Genomic DNA, 12,198 nt, shown 5'->3' with positions numbered 1-12,198 from the left:
GTAGGCAGAAAAATGCGGCTCAACTGCACATTTTTGCCACCATCCACCTGCTAGTCTAAATGAGGACTTAAACACATTCTATGGAATACGTTTCCAATCATAAAAAGCTATGTGCTGTGGATCAGTGTTATGGCTGAACACAAGTGTCCAGCAACTGTCTGTATTGATATCTGATCAGGACTAATGTACATGGGTGTTGCGGTTATCTCATGTTGCCTTTTGCATTCAAACAGATCAGTGTTTATGTGCATGCATTTGCATTCAAAACCCAGAAACATCAACTTTGACCTGCTTTGCCAGACATGTGCAAATGCATTTTAATAGGACCTGCTGAGTCCAAAGAAATAAAATACAAAGCAAGTCAAATGCAGCCTCAGAAATGTCATCCACAATACGCCACTGAGATAAATGGAAATTTGTATTTTCTACACTTTAAATGTAGGAAAAACAAGCAAGTCACATATAACAGATGACATGTACTCTGCATCTGAAGACCATAAGTGGGGTGGAACAACTACTAAACTGCAGCATAAGGTATGTCTGGCCCTGTGGGGCTTTTAGGTGAATTTAGAGATCTACTTTGAAAAAAAAAAAAAAGGCCATTCGGAATAGGTGAAGCTCAGACATTTCAGGGTAATGTCAGAGCTCACCTGTCCCCTCCTGTACCCCATATTTTTATCACCCATCACTATCGGCTGCCTCACAGGTCAGTAGGAATGTATGGAAGGCTATAGGGGGTGGGCATGCTCCATCACTACCAAAAAGATCATGATAAACCTGGAAAAAAGCATCCTACATTTACAGTAGAAAGGGGCTGAATTTGCCTGACATATACAGTATTTTATAATGATGAATACCACCTCCAAAAGGTGGATATCTTCAAGTGTCAAACCGGAGCATTGCAGCTTCTCCAGCCAATATATATCATTCCTTTAGACGCCAAATGAAATTCAGGCTTTGATTTCAAATATACAAAGCTCTTCTCCAAGAGTTCCTGATAAGGCTGGAACTTATTTATGGAGCTCAAATCTGAAACAAAAACAAGATCTGAGATCAAAATCAACAACATGAAGCCTGAGAGCAGAAAGTGCTACATAAAATTTCAAGCTGTAATGTTTGAAGGAGAAAAGTGGCAATGCAGAACCACCAACAAGATCGACCAGTTGTTTGGTTGACTTTGATGCTGTGACATTCATCCAGTTATCTGACTAGCTGAAAATTACCCAACCAATAAAGTTTTAGTATATGAACCTGAAGAAGAATTTCAGTAAGAAAGGAGTAAGCTAAACTATAATTTGAGTAGAAGTAGGGATGCAAGAGGAATCAAGAGGACACATAAAAATAAAATATAGACATGTAGAGTGTCCTTCATGTGAACCAACTTCTGCAGAACAGACATTATTTGATGCAAACTTCATAATCCAGTTCAGGGCTATCCGAAATGGTTTCCATAAATTCAGGAGATATCCAAAATAATTTCCCAAAACTGACAAAGCAGTGGCCTCCCAACCAGTCTAGAAAGTGTTCACAAACGTTTACCTTACATGGTGGTGCAGATGGTCTTTCCCCCAAAAGAGGAACGGGACCTCCTTCTTCACACTAGGCATACTCCAATTTTCAACCAACAACTAAGACACGTCCATTAGGGCCTTAAAGTTGTATTAAACCCTCTGTATTTTTAATTTTACACAATGAGTGCAATAAAATAAACATTCTCCAGTAAACTATTTGTTAAAACTCTTACCCAAGCAATTGCAGTTTACAACTTTCAATGCTGCTGGCTCCTGCTCTCATAGTGCTGCTTCCCTGAACATCCAGACTTCACAGGTAAAGGTTAACAGTGGACAGCACAGTCACTTGTTAGCCAGTTAGCTTGGAAAAGGCAGAGAGGAGGGGGAGCAGTGGAATGCCTTGGCATCCTAGGCTACGAAGTTTTGTATGTCTATTGATGCACACATATAGGGAAACCCAAATTTAGTCCTGTATGCAAGCATGGCACCCTAGGACACTGTAAGAGCAAGGAGCCACCCTGAAACAGGAACCCTGGTGAAGTAGTCATGGCAGAAGCATAAACTGGAGCATAGACAAGGATTAAAAGATAGAAAAACTGCATACTATGCCAGTGATTATTCACCTGTTGAAAATGCTTTAAAAACCAAGGGTATAATATAATTTAAAGTGGTTGTAAAGGCTCAAGGTTTTTCACCTTCTGTGTGCAGAAGCCCCCAAATACTTACCTGAGCCCTACTGTGATCCAACAATGTGCACAAGAGTCTCAGCTCTCCAGGGAATCTCCCTCCTTATTGACTGAGACAGCAGTAGGAGCCATTGGCTGAGACAGCAATGGGAGCCAATGAGGAGGGTGGGTGGGGCTGAACCATGGCTCTGTGTGTGAATGGGCACACAGCAGCTTGCTCCAGGGGCACTTGACAGGAGGGAGGGGCCAGGAGTGCTGGTGGGGGACCCAAGAAGGAGTATTGGGGCTGCTCTGTGCAAAATCAGTTGCACGGAGCAGGTAAGTATAACCTGTTTGTTTTTTTTTTTTTAATTACCTTTAATATCACTTTAAATAGGACACAATTGTCATCAATAACTTAATTTGTACAGAAAAAATGAGGAAGGGTTGTAACAGCGCAAACACTGCAAAGTCCTGGGAAATAGTAGTATGGGGTGATCGTGGTATTAGTGGCTACTGTATGAAGAGTGTAGGATTCCGTGTGGCACTGAGGGCAAGGCTTCCAGATAAGCTGTAGCAACCTCTGTAGATGAGAAAAGGAGAGAAGCGCCTCTAAGTGCAATAAGTCTTTTTATTCAAGTCTAAATGTAGAAACACTCACATGTGTGAAGTAATCATAAGCTTAAAAACCGTGGTTAACAATAGTTAACGGTGGGGTGGTAACCCGGGTGAAGAGCCGTCATCTTACTGCGATGTGGGGAGGTCAGCTCTCGGCTGGAACAGCGTGGACCTGGAGGGGAACAGCGGTGAGGCCGGCCGGCGTGCACGTCCTCCCTCAGAGCCGGATGGAACGCACGCTGGAACGCAGCAGTGGTGTGGCCGTGATGACGTCAGATCCCAGGGTGCACTGCGACGCGTTTCGGAGCATGCGCTGGCCGTGGAAGGCGGAAGTGCGCTCCTGTAATAAATCACCGGAAGTGAAGCAAAATTTCCCTAACAGAATACAGATTGCAAGACTTCAACCTTTCAGTAGTCTGTAAAATAAAGAAAGTCTTGTCTGCACGTACACGTTAACATCATAAAAGATGACTGCTAAATGAATGAATGGATGGATGGATGGAACACTGAACACAAGCAACGTGTACGCCATGTTTCCCTGTCCTCGCACCCCAGCTGCACGTACAGTCTGGAGGAAAGAAGTGAAAGCGGAGACATGACTGAAACCTTTAAATACATCAAGGAAGTGAATAAGGTTCAAGAGGGCAGTGTTTCCAATATGGAGCCAAGATCAGGAACATGGGGACATGACTTCAAATTAAGGGCCCTTTCACACGGGCGGACTGATCGAGTCTGCCTGTCCATTTTTCAGGCAGACCAGATCGGACCATGCATTGCTCTCTGTGGAGCGGTGGATGTAAACAGACATGCGTCCTGCATCCGATCCGATTCATTCCACTAAAACAGAACAATGGGGATCTATTTGCCATCTGTCTGGTGGATAGGATGACAGTCGCATGTAAACAGACAGGTGGTCCGTCCACATCTGGATGCCTCATGGAGAACAGTGGGCTGTGTCCGCTTTGCTTGTGCCTGTCATCCGCCTGCTCACCTGGGATCAACAGACAGATCTCCCGCTGAGCAGGCGGATCTGCTTGGCAGAGTCTGCCTGTGTGAATGGGGCCCTTACAGGAGGAAACTAATCTTAGAAAGTATTATTTTACTGAAAGAGTAGTTGGTGCTTGAAACAGACATTCAGCAGAGGTAGTGAGTCAGACAACATTAAGTGGTTTCACACATGCTTGGGAGAAACATAGATCTATACTCAGACAAAAAAAGTTAACAAAAACAAAACAAAAAAAAGTATTTAAACAAAAAAAAAAAGCAAGTAGACTCAAGGGGCAACTTGGTGTTTTTGCTGTGGTCACTTTTCTCGGTTTTTGTCTATTGGAAAAAGTACCGATAATTCAATAACTGGGCATACTTCAGTTAGCCTGTAAATCCTACTTTCATTTGTCATATTTCATATTGTCAAAAAGTCACATTTTAGAACATAAAACTCCACAGAAACACTAGCAGTATGTCCCAGTAACTGTGTTCTCTCCGCCCAGCAGCTAAAGCATTGACTCAAACATTTGTCATGTAATTGTTGTTCCCGGAAGAGACCGGTCTTACAGCGTAATTTACTTAATGTCGCTAAGAAGTTGCTCAAAACCCCAACCCTTATCTTTTCCTTATGACAAGTCACAAACAGTTCCTGGCTGCAGATCTAATTCCTGATCCAGTCTTCCCTCTGCTGGTGTCTAAACATATGACATTTATATCAAATCCTGAGTTAAGTAACCCATGGCAGAAAACAAAAAACTGCAATGAACTGCAAACACCTGGAGGAAGCAGATTATACAGCAAACAGTGGCTGTATTCAGTTACAGCACTTCTGGGGCAACAAACTTTCTGAATAGGACAAAGAGATGAGGAGTGGAAGCTACGAGGAGTGGAAGCTGCGTGTGACATATCCTCCTCACTCACTGGGTGGAGTTTTAGTGACAGGCTCAGCCAGTATTTGATTACAGGGAAAGCCCCGCCACGTGCATATGATGCAGAAGGGCTGGCTGTAAGAATTTTATGGGAAGATCTGTTCCCATGGAGGTGTGCCCAATAGGTTCACTCAGCAGGCATTGTTCACATTTGAAGACTGTATTTAAAGTGTTACTAAACCCACAACAGTAAAATCAGTCTGTATATGCAGTAAAGCATGCTTGTTATACTCACTGTGGAACCTAAGGGGTTAGACCTCTGCATTGTGTAAAAAGGCTGTTTGATCCTTTCTTCTCTGTCCCTCCTCTTGCTGAAATGACCACCTGATAGAGACTGAATCTGTAGTCACATGCACATGCTCAGTTTGAAGTGGTTTTTTTTTCTTGGGAGAGTGCATGTGATCAGCACAGGGCAAATCAGCACAGTCCAGACAGAGGTCAGGGGTTCTGCATCTTCCTAGAGTGGAAAGAAAACTCCTCCTACAAGCTTTAACCAGTGTTCTGCTGAAGTCACAAGACTGCTCTACAGTAACTGCTGATGAGAAAAGGTATTTAGCAGTTTATATTTACTAAAATAATTGCATTTCCATGTTGTGTGTACTGTGGGAGACCAGATATAGTGAATGCAGGGTCCTGGGTTTAGTAACACTTTAAACTCAGAGGCCTCATTCACACTGAGAGTAGTGTTGCTTGAAGCTAGAAAAAGTACAAAAGCTTCTTTTAAGCTACAAGCTTCAATCGATTTTGGTCCCAACAGACTTCAATGGGAATGCCTGAATAACACGCATATAATGTGTTTTTTTCCCCTAGTAACTAGTTTTCCAGTGGATAAAAATAATTAAAAAAAAACACTCAAGAAAAAAATGCACAAAAACACCTGTACAAACATTTAAAGTGGAACTTTACCTATAACAAAAGGTAATGTTCTTTAGCAAAGTACATCCTGTATATTCAACATCAATACATATGCTACTGTGTGGGCTGTAAATTGCCTCCAGCATTGCTCCTGTTTCTTCTTGCTGGAGGCTGCCATTTTGCTGAAGCCCAGAACAGTTAGTTGCTTTATGCTATTTGCCCTATGCTCAAAAACTGCATGAGGTGTTTTTTTTTTTAATCTTTGTAGCTTATTTAAGTTTTTTTGTTCTATGATCCTGTAGACTTCAATTGGAACACCTGTAAACATGTGACATGCATGTTTTTATTTCTCTCTAGAATGTCTTTCCTTCTCTTGCCCAGCACTGGTAACAAACTCTTGAAGTTTGCTATATTGCAGAAACTTTTGTAAAACACCTGTAATGCTTCAAAGTCACCAGGAATATGCTCTGCTCAGGTGTGAATGCAGGCTTATTGTAGCCTTTTTGTGATTTTGCTGCTACACCACTGCAAGAAGCAAGGCTATATTCATACTAGCCTCCTGCATTTTTTTTATTTAAAGGGTTACTTCATGTTTGCAAATAAACTACCTGTGCAGTTAGAACATAACTAAAGTCAAGAACAAAAATGTAATATATTGTAACTTACAGTCTTTAGATGTGGCACCTGCATATGTTTTTTCAAGCTAAGAATATTTTCATCAAATACCCATTAATTTTGGAACAAATGCAGTGGCCTTGTCACTTCCTGAGAAATGGATAGGTTTGTAGTCCATATCAGGAAAGCAGCCTAGGATGACATCCATGTCTCCCTGCATAGACACTGTCAAAGGTGTAACTAGAACCTTCAGGGCCCTGGTGCAAGAAAACAATAAGGTCCCCCCTGACCCCCAGCCAGAATGGTACTCACAAACAGCGAATAAAATCAGGCATGTAGTCCTCAAAGGGACTTCAGAGATAAGGAGCCAGCGCAAATTCCATCATGGGGGTAGACACTCAGTACAGCTGACGCATTTCAAAGGCCATGCCTTCTACATCAGAGCTCAAAACGCGTCAACTGTACTGAGTGTCTACCCCCATGATGGAATTCGCGCTGGCTCCTTATCTCTGAAGTCCCTTTGAGGACTACATGCCTGATTTTATTCACTGTTTGTGAGTACCATTCTTTAATTAATAAATTTGGTTACTGAGGTAATGCGCAAGGTTGGTGCGCTTCTCGTTTTTGTTACACTTTGCAGTATTGGTCGGGCTTCCCCAGCCTTGTTTGGAGCTGCACAACCTTTAATACACTGGTGGTTGCCTTTTTCTGGTTTTGGTTCCATCTACTCGCCACCGGCCTGGGTCCTAGAGCACAGGAGAAATCGCATCTGGTCTATTGTCCTCCAGAAGTGATCAGGCCCTTTTAAAGCTCCAGGAAATCCTCAATAAACAGCATCTACCCCAAGAGATGGAGCAAGTTTTCAGCCTTTGCAGTGGCAGTAAAGTGCCCAGTTGTCCTTTCTGTGGGCAGGATTAGATATTAGCCTCAGTTCATCGAAGGGGCAGGTATGGGCCATCTCGGCCTTTACCAGGAAAAGCTGTGCATGAGATCTGCTAGTAAAATAATCAATGAAAGCAGTCCTTAAGTTGCACCATCCAAGACAAACATTGTTTCCTCACACTGGTACTGGAATTCCTGTCTCTTGCTCTGTTTGCTCCTTTGGAAGTGCATGGGATATTACTCAAAAAACAGTCAAAGGAAGCCACACATTATATTCTTTCTGGACAGATTGATGCTCAGACCCTTGTTCCAAAGGTGTCTTCAATATTTGATCTAAAGAATGAGTGGGTGCTTCTATCATTTTCTGGCAGACACAGAACCTTTTCTACATGAGTTTGATGTGCCTAGGGTCAAAGAGCTTATCTGAATTCCACATGCTCCTTTAGAGCTTCGGAGACACTGTTACCATTTGATGGGTTTAAAGGGAAAGAAATACTTTGTTATCCTGGACAAGAGTTTTCAGGGCTCATTCAACCATCTTGGCATCTGGGCAGTGCAGGCGAGGTTGTCCGTGGAAAACATATGCAGGGCAGCAAAGTGAACCCAGGAGCTCTCACAAGCTCACTAAACATGTGCAGAACAAAAAAATTTTGTTTTGTTTCATATTGATTTGTAAAGTTACTAATTTAATTTCATTGCATTTGTATGAAACTAAATTTGTGTAGTTTATTTTTGTTTTGTTTATTCATTTTCAACTGGATTCAAAATTTTCCGGTGGATTGAAAGTATTCCAATTGAATTTGAATCAAATCTGTGGGGTGATCTGCAGAGGGCTGTGCACAGGACATGCCCTCGAAATCTGACAGATTTGGAGTGTTTTTGCAAGGAAGAGTGGGCAGATATTACCAAGTCAAGATGTGCCATGCTGATAGATTCATACCCAAAAAAGACTGAGTGATGTAATAAAATCAAAAGGTGCTTCAATAAAGTATTAGTTTAAGGGTGTGCACACTTATGCAACCATATTATTTTAGTTTTTTATGTTTACTCCCCCCCCCAAAAGATTTCAGTTTGTTTTTCAATTGAGTTGTACAGTTTATAGGTCACATTAAAAGGTGGAAAAAGTTCTGAAATGATTTGCCTTTGTCTAATTTTTTTTACATCACAGAAACCTGACATTTTAACAGGCGTGTGTAGACTTTTTATACCCACTGTATATTCTTTTTATTGTATTCTATTCTATTTGAAATTCAAATTTCAAAATTTTAAAATGGCTGTAGTCTATTCTGTTCTATTTTTTCTATTCTACTCTTTTATTTTATTTTATATTCTTTTCTATTCCATTCTGTTTTATTCTCTTCTTTTCGAAATCTGAATTTCGGAAGACAGCTATATTCTTTATATTTTATTCTATTCTATTTAAAATGTGAATTTCGAAAATCAAATTTCGGAAGACGGCTATATTCTATTTTATTCCATTCTATTCTAATCTATGTAGGGTTTTTTTCTATTCTATTCTATCATTTTATATTATATTCTTTATTATTATATTATTTTTATACAGGATTTATATAGCACCAACAGTTTGCTCAGTGCTTTACAATATAACGGGAGACAATACAGCCACAATACAATTCAATACAAGAGGGTTAGGAGGGCCCTGCTCCTTGGAGCTTACAATCTATTCTTTTCTATTCTATTCCTTTATTTTTTATTCTATTCTTTTCTTTTCAAAATTCAAAGTTCGGAGGATGTTTATAGTCTAACACTAATTCACACAGTTTTTGAAGGAAATCATAAAAAGGCAGCATTATATTTACATTTCTAATTTCTTTTCAAACTTTATTTTGTTTTCCATTTTGATTTGAATTCGGATAATTCGTTATTTTGGACAAAGTTTTGTTTCTTTATTTCGGATTTGTTTAAATTCGTTACTATTGTAATTCTGAAATTAGGATACATGCAAATCTCCAATTAACATAAATTTTGTCCGAATTTTGATTCCGAATTAAACGAACCACACATGCCTATGCACAATGGTTGACTTCAGCTTGAAGACCATACAAGCTTTTATGTCCAATAAAGTTTGACTGTGGGGGCGTGGTCTAGACATGACCAAGTGAAGACGCTTTGTGCTCCAGCTCCTGGCTTCTCCTTGGTTTTCCCAGCTTATTCTACACATTTTACAGCGGCATGCTCTCAGCCAAGAAGTGTAAGGCTAAAGCAATGGCTGAACACTTCGTATGACCGAGTGCAAGACAGTGATACAGAATTTCTTCCTGGACTCCCAGAGGCCTAGCCCTGGCTCCAACATGGTGGAACCACGTGGCTGACAGGCACGTTGCAGGTCCCTTCGACCTCCCCGACCCACTCCATGTCCTCGGACATATACTCAAACACCAGGAGCTCTGGTCACGGGCTGGCCCAACTCGCCGCTATCACCATCAACTTCTCAGGGTAACGATGACCACTGAGCACTCATCCAAGCGCTCCCTACTAAATCAGAGATAGAGGCACTCATTCTACAGCTGGAGGAGGCACACCACCAGGAGATATGGTCGGTGCAGACGGAAGTACAGTCTTTATCAGATCATCTCACCTCCGAGGAAACCTCTCTTTTGGCGTTGGAAACACAGGAGGCAGACCTAGAGAGGGTGCAGGAATTTCATGTTGACATAGCCGTTGCTCTGTAGTTACATCTGGAGGACCTGGGAAACCAAAGCTGCTGAAATAATCTGAAGGCTGACCTTTTTGCCTTTCTGAAGACGGACCCGATCTCGGTTCCTAATTGGCTTCAATTGCTCCGTAGGATGCCAGGGTGCTCGGACATAAATGTGAGTCAAGAGGGCCTTCCCACCATGCCCTTCCAGAACGAGAAGATGAGCTTGGGCCCTGACGCCGGAGGACTTGTGAGTCCTAAAGCGAAGTCCTCCTGGTCTCCTATTATGTGTCTCCTATTATGTGGACTCCGGCTTGCTTGCTATATGCACAGTCCCTATCGGTTTTGCTGTGGGAACCCCCATAAGCGGGTACTGTAGGGAAGCGGGTTGTATTTGTTTCAGGTTCTATAACCTGTCCAGTTTTTTGTTTTGCCCATGGACATAGCCCCTGCGAACTTACTTCTAGTCCTGGTCCTAAGATGATATGCTGATCTTGACGACTCTCCTGCTGAAGGGCTTAGTTCCTTAATTTTTATTTCCATAGAACCTTATTATGTGTGGGGCTATTTATGTCGTGATGGATCTTTGATCTCCTACTCTGACATGACTCACAGATGATAGAGAGCTTTGCTCCTTAATGTTTGTATGGGCTCTGGTCTGTCGTTCCTATTCTGAAGCTTCACATGCTCTCCCTAAGTTAGAACTCTGCCTCATTCCTCTGGTGATTTCTTCACAGCTAATCCTTTTTATTGTATACCTGTATTGTCTATTAGTGTTGTGATATGCCATTGGGGGTTCTTCCTGGTGGGTTAGGGGTCCCCCTCCCCTTTTTTTGGGAGGGGGCCCTCCAGCCGGCTAAATCCCTACTTATATTCATGAGTATTGTGAAGTGCCTTCATGTTGCCTGCTCCTGGGAGATAAATTGGAGCTCCTACATGTGTGACTGGGAGGGTTTTCCCTCTGTGTCTGACCGGGAACATCCTGGCAAACCAGTCTACCACCTGCGGAGGGATCTACTGTCAGGAGGTGACATACCTGAACATACTTATCTGGTATGGGGTTGACACTTGGACAGGAGAGACTGCCCTTTCCTGTTTGGTTGCCCTTACCAGTGGAAACTCCTACTACATCATATGGAAGTATTACTTCCTTGTTGTTATAATACTGTTTCTGATTATGCTCACACTGTTGGCTTATTGATTTCTTTTAGGCTATTATGTGCTATTGGGTCATGTTATAGTTTTTGGCCGGGTCGGCTAGGGAGTAACAGGAGCTCTTTTCTCTCTAACGATTTCCCCACTTAGGTCCACGCTCTTATAATCGGCCATAGGCCAGAGAGCGCAATAGAGCCTCTTATTTACGGTCTCTTAGGGTGGTAGTGCCTTCTGGTTCTACCTATCCCTACTTCTTTCCTCTTGCCTAATTTTTTTCTGCCCAATTTCTTTTCCTTTCCTCTCCACCTTCCTAATCTAATTTCTACTTCCTTTTCCTACTACCGCCCTCTCCCCCTCCCCCCTTTTTTCCCTGGTGGATTTGGTTGACAGGGTAGATGGATGCCATTCGTATTGTGTCCGTTAATGCTAAAGGGCTTAACACTCCTGAAAAAAGGCACATGCTTCTCCATGACCTGAAACATCTGCATGCAGTCATCGCATTTATTCAGGAAACACACTTCAGAGATGACAAACTCCCTGTTCTAAAAAACAGGTTTTACCCCATGGTATACCATTCTACTAACAAATCTGCCAAATCAAAAGGGGTATCCATGGTCATATCTAGCAGGATACCTTGAACATGCCTACACGCCCTTGTTGATGCTGAAAGTCACTTCCTGTTTCTCAAAGGCTTGGATTGGTGGACTTAAGGTCACTTTAGCCACCCTCTATGCCCCTAATGATCATCATTACTGACCTCTTGCTCAGTAATAACCTTACCAAACTTCTTGAATTTACAGAAGGACAACTGATCCTCAGTGGTGACTTCAATGTCCCCCTGGTTACCAATGTGGATACATCCTTGGGCACTTCCTCGGATATTGCAAGCTTTGCCTAGAGCGCATTTAGTAGACGTATGGCATTTATTGCACTCAGGTGAATGTGACTACACGATATACCCTTCCTCTCATATACTATACTCCTGTATAGATTTCACTTTAATCCCACATTGCCAATTACACACAGTCATAGAATCCTCTATAGGTAATATCACTAGGTCAGATCATGCCCCTATCACTGACATATGCCCTTTCTGACTTCTCCTCATCCAGAACCCGGACTTGGAAGGTTAATGAGAGCATTCTCCAAGACCCGACCGTCATGGCTGATGTGATCAAGAAATTAGGTTGCTACTTTGCTACTTTCAGACGAACAATACCCCAGGTAGTAAACCTGGAATAATTTGGGAAGCCCATAAAGCAGTTATCATGGGTATTCTGATCAAACATGGTTCGCGGATCAAATGGGAGTGGAATGCACAA

General features: G+C 42.1%; 1 long non-coding RNA gene across 1 annotated transcript; it reads right to left on the bottom strand.

Moving 5' to 3' along the window:
• Positions 1–2,789: 2,789 nt before the first annotated feature.
• On the bottom strand, positions 2,790–5,076 carry LOC149450818 (uncharacterized). Its single transcript, XR_016315196.1, has 2 exons — positions 4,946–5,076; positions 2,790–3,134 (listed from the first exon to the last, which is right to left on the bottom strand). It is a non-coding gene; the product is annotated as an uncharacterized LOC149450818 (long non-coding RNA).
• Positions 5,077–12,198: the final 7,122 nt, after the last annotated feature.

The sequence above is a fragment of the Staurois parvus genome, unplaced genomic scaffold, assembly GCF_062004578.1.
Source record: "Staurois parvus isolate SC_StPar_1 unplaced genomic scaffold, SC_StPar_1.0 ptg000562l, whole genome shotgun sequence".
NCBI lineage: Eukaryota > Metazoa > Chordata > Amphibia > Anura > Ranidae > Staurois > Staurois parvus.
The sequence above is the reverse complement of the archived record's forward strand: the minus strand, read 5'-3'. Positions and strand labels throughout refer to the sequence as shown.